This window comes from Lissotriton vulgaris, chromosome 4_1 (genome assembly GCF_964263255.1).
Source record: "Lissotriton vulgaris chromosome 4_1, aLisVul1.2, whole genome shotgun sequence".
Taxonomy (NCBI): Eukaryota; Metazoa; Chordata; class Amphibia; order Caudata; family Salamandridae; genus Lissotriton; species Lissotriton vulgaris.
Window position 1 is genome coordinate 1,130,617,907 of NC_141691.1, and position 5,524 is coordinate 1,130,623,430.

Here is a 5,524-nt window from a genome sequence, read left to right on the forward strand (position 1 = left end):
CCTGAATGAGCGATTAGCATTTATTGATCGAGATGCCACTTGTGTTACCCATCCTATAATTTCACGTATCAAGCCCTATATGGGCATTGAGGCTGCTTGCACAACTACTTTATTGTTAAAACAACTCACAATCATGCTGTAAAATTTCCAAAAAAATCATATTATACCGACCTGGATGGGCGATTACCACCTACTCATCATGATGCCTCTAGTTCCACACAACTAAGCATGGGCGGAAAATCTGTTACGCTCGTGGATTTTGCGGATTTTCGGTAAATTCGCAATCTGCGAACGCTCGCGAATTTACCGAAAATCCGCAAATTCGCACGCAGCTGATTTTTTTTTCTTTGCTGTGTAAGTTCATAATTGCGAACATGTAGGTGCGGCGGGCAGCAACAATCTCGCACTCGCGAAATTACAAAAATTGCAATTCTGCACAAGAAATCTACTAGCAAGCAGCATAGACCTTCTGAAAATGATGATTTTTATCAGAATTATTAATAATTTGCCTGCACTTTTTTGGATTTGAGGCCTTTTGATTTTCTTTGGATAACTTTTGGATTAGAAATCAACTTTCTCATATAAGCTTGGTGGGGCATTACAGTTGCTGTAATGCTGTTCTGCAGAAAAAAGAGTTTTGCAAAAGTGAAAGCAGGTTCAAAAGTTCAAACTCATCATTAGTAACCGTTCCCTGTAGTGCTTCCTGACAGGGGCCCCTCCAGAGTTCAGTTGCTAGTTGCAACAATTGTATGACCCTGCTCTGACCCTCAAAGCAGGCTCATAGAATAGCTACAAGTAGGCCACAAAGGTCCTGGAAAAAAAATTGCACTGCAACAGAAAGCAAATTACAGATAAGGAAGCAGGTGCCAGACTGGAATTTTAAAACAGTGACACATTAATAAATCAACCCCAAATTAATTCATGTCAGTTGAAGCAGGCAGGTGGGCTTGCTTTTTCCCCCATAATCTACAGTGATGATGAACCAAAGGGTGGCATTGATGTACCAGAGGGTGGCATGGGTGAAACAGAGGGTGGCAGGGGTGAAACAGAGGGTGCTGGGAACCTGTGATGATGAACCAGATGTAGAAACAACATAATCGTGACCGTTGCGAGCCGACATGTAAGTTCGCAATTGCGAACTGTTACAAAACCCTCGCGAACTGTCAGAAATCCTTGCGAGCTGGCAGAAATCCTTGCGAACACAAAAAAAAATCCGCAAATTCGTGAGAATTCGCGGATTTTGCGGATTGCAATTTCGCAAATCCGCAAAATTCGTGAACGCCAGATTCGCAAAATTCGCCCATGCTTACACACAACTCTATCATGTCATTTATCAAACCCTTGGGCATAGCAAGTGCTCGCACACCCATTTCATAGTGATACAACTCACACACAATGCATGTAGTCTACATGCAATGTTAAATGAACCTCTCTGTTCAATCAGGTGACACTCAATATTCTCAATATTGTGATTCCCTACTTACTTAATTACAATACCAATTTCATTATATTCGCTTACAAGTGTATTGCCGTTTCCTCTCCACTGTTCAACCCCGTTGACATCTTTGTTTGGGTATCAATGATGTATCTTGATTCTAATATATGGAGCAGCAATTGTATATCTCCTCCCGTTATATCTTTAGGTACATACTCTATGCAAAAGAATTTCAACAGATCCCGTTTGCTGTCATGATGACTCTCAAAGTGTCTCATCACCGTATACGTTACATCCTTGGTGGCGATGGCTCTGAGGTGTTCTAGGATTCGCACCTTAGTTGGATGTATAGTGCTTTCAATACACCTCGAACCACATGGGCATACTACACAGTACACTCTGTAGCTCGTATTACAGTTCATGAACTTCCTGATTTTCATAGGTATCTTAAGACCTGGTACAAGACTTTGTTACTGTTTTTACGTGCCTTGCATTTTACCCAAGGGAAGAAACCTGTTACTCTTTCAAAAACAGTTGGTCCATTTTCCTTTGGACAGTGTGTAGTGTAGTTCCTATTTTCCCTATAGGCCCTGCGCATTGTAATAACATAAACAGCAGTTTAGATGTAGTAGTGCGGTCTTCCAGGTCTCTACTGACTATGCTAAACTTAATTGGGTTTGTACCAAATATCTCAGAGGTCACTGGAAACTTTCTTGACTGAATAGGAAGTGATCAGCTTCCCAGGCACAGACAAGAAGGGATTCAGTTATCCAACAACCGCATAAACATGACAACTTTGCTCCTTAGAATAAGAGTCAATCTCTAGAGTCGTGTGAAACAATAGACAGTTATTTTACTCAGTCAGTTGTGCAGATTACTTTCACCAAGATGCAGAGAATAGAGAGACGGGCGTTTTCAATAAAAGGTATTATTTATTAAACAGTCTTTATTCTCATGCAAGAGAAATTAATTGCCACAATTGCAAGACTTGTTATTATAAAAAGTGCGTACAGTAAAAGGAGGATTGCGAAATAATACTGTAAAAGCATTGGTATAGTTTCTTAGCCATACAATGGTTAAAATGAATACAATATATACATTCATATGTACATTAGGCTAACATACTCAACTGGTGCTTCTAACTACGCCTACCCCAGTGTACCTGACCTAAGCCTAATACTTGGAAGGGAGTAAGTAAGTAGCAGTTTAGTTAAGTTGGTTTTGCCAAGGATTTGCTTCAAGAATTCTCTCTAAGGGTTTAGTCAACACCATACCTCTGGAATAGAATGTTGGCGGTCTTGTATCTCCTTTCAGGACTCGATATCCCAGTCACTCGTAAGAGTAGGCTGGAAACGCCGGAGCTGGATTTTCTCGGCAAGAGAAAAGACCGCGTCTCTCTCAGCGTGTCAAGGAGGAGGAGGGGCAGCGTCCGCGGGCTGCTTGCATCTGCTGGGCTCTGCAAGGGACAGCTGTACTGCTCCTGTATTCACCACACCATCGTTATCGTCGTCGCGTTTGCTTAAGGCAACGTTGGTAATATTTATACCTGAAAGGTGCCTTTTTTGACGTAGGTTTTTGGACATAAGACGTCAATAAATATGTCACTAGGAAGTGATCGTCCTTTCAGTGCTCATTAGAGTTCTATTACTAATCACAACATAGCAAGCGGGGCTTTCCCAGGTTGCTGGGTTTTATCTTGTTGAAGAACTCGGAGTGTAATCTAGGAATCTAAGATAGTGGCTTCTGCTGTGTCATCTACTGTAATGTGCTGCAGAGGCGAGTTTCAGAAATATGGCTGAAAATATGGCTCTGATTGTTTATGCCATTATAGGGGTATGAATGGATTATAGCCGTATAGCGGCATAAGGTCACAATATTGATCGGGGTCCTAGATTAGAACACGACAAGTGACTCTGTACTAAGTGATCTTTCAATGAATGTGCCTTCCGAAATTATATCAGGGGTGATCCAGGTAGATCTTCCCCTATAATGAGGTCTGATTTTAGGATGCACTAGTTTCATCGTAGCATATTCCCAATCTCGCTATCATTGCTTGAATAGTTAGTAATCATCTAAAATCTTGTTAACCTGTCTCTTTCACCTTTGCTCTTCTTAATTTGGCAGTTGAATTATCATTTGCCAAATCCAATTTAGATTTAACTTCCACCTTCCTTTTTGCCTCAATTAGAATGTCCCTTGGGTACCCTCTAATCATGAACCTTTCTATGTTTTCTGTCGCTGCTGCCTGGAAATCGCACTCCTTGGTGCAATTTCTCTTGATGCGTAATAGTTCCCCAGAAGGTATGCATTCTTTAATTTCTCAAGATGACAACTTCTCACATGTAAAAGGGGATTCTTCACAGTCGGCTTCCTATGCAAAGTGGTGCACAATCTGCTGTCTGAGGCAAACACTGTTAGATCTAGAAAATTTACAGATTCTTTACTGATTTCCCCAGTGAATCCGAGGTTCAGAAAGTTTTCATTGAGCACTCTTAAATAGTCATTGGCTGACTGCTCAGTTCCTCTGTAAATGATAAATAAATCATCAATGTATCTGTTCCTGCTAATTACATTGCAGGTCCACTTATCATTGGTGTCCGATCAGGCCACCCACTTCTCCCACAAGCCCACAAATAAATTCACATACCTGGGGGTAAAGCAGGTGCCTATGGCCGTACCTTGTATCTGCCTAAACAATTGGTCCTGGAACAGAAACATTTTATTGTTCAAACAGAAGTCAACAAATTCCATCAGCATTCATTTGTGTTCAATAAATTTCAATGAACGTCCATTCAAGAAATAATTAACTGCCTCCAGGCCTTTCTTATGTTCAGTGCTGGTGTAAAGATTTGAAATGTCAAGTGTGATCATCACGAAGTCTGACTCCCAGACCACACCTTCAATTCACCTCAAAACGTCTTTGGTATCCTGTATATACGAAACCAATTGTGTTACATACTCGAACAGAAAGTAATCCACATATATTGACATATTATCTGTTAGACCAGAGGTCTGCAAACTTTTGGATGCCAAGACCCCCCTGTCAACATTTACAGGCGTGAGGACCCCTCCTGACAAAAATTTCTAAACCTCTAGGCAGGGATACTGGAATTATGAGGCCGGTGAGTACCAAATTATGTGACAGGCTTGACTAAATTGTGTGAGTAGAAAATGTAAATTATGTTCTGTGATGCTGCATTTTTTGGGAAAGCATTGCTTAATTATTTTGACATTTTTTAAACACAGTAACACTGAGGAAAGATTTCACCCCATCAGGACCAGTTTATAACCAAAATACAGCAATTAACATCAGAAAGATGTCTAGTCAACCTTTGTGAAGGGCCTCCCACTCCGCAGGAATACGCGCTGCCACATTAGAAGCTCACCTGGCCATGGCCGGGAGCAGCGAGGGTCCCTTCAAACCCTGGCGGTCTAGTGCAGACTTAAGCAGTTTACCCATGCCCCTTTCCTCTCACCCCTTCCTTCCATCCCTCTCTTCTCTCCTCTCCCAACCCTGATCCCTCTCTCACATTGCAGGCAGATGGTTATTAGCCCCAGGACACCTTTTGGTAACAGTAGCGCACTAACCCGAATTTCCGGGGGGTTTAACACTCCCAGCCAGGGCTGGCCCTAGCACTGGTTGCACACGGTGCAACAGTCTTTCCACCTTCTCCATGAATTCCCTCACTACCACTCACCAACAATACACCTCATCTCTCTATAGCACCTGTCTGACAAAATACTCATAGTTTACTCACACTCACTTCTGTGATGTGAATGGTACATCTTCTGTGTACCAGGTACTTTACCTTCTGCACTGTTTGGGTGACAAGAGTGCCCATGTGACTGCACGGAGAGCAATTCAACAGTGTGAGAGTAAGGTAAAAGGAGTGACTACAGGTTGAGTGAGGTGACCATATGAATTTAGGTTCGGCTGTAAGTGCAGAGTGGGACAAATTAATGCATGGTTAGTGATGGCCTTGTTTGAGTGCACTACAGATTGAGCAGTGAGGGGGGAACAGGTGAGTGAAGTGTCACATGAGTTCAGGACAACAGTAGGTCTCTCGAACGACATAAGGTCAACAAATT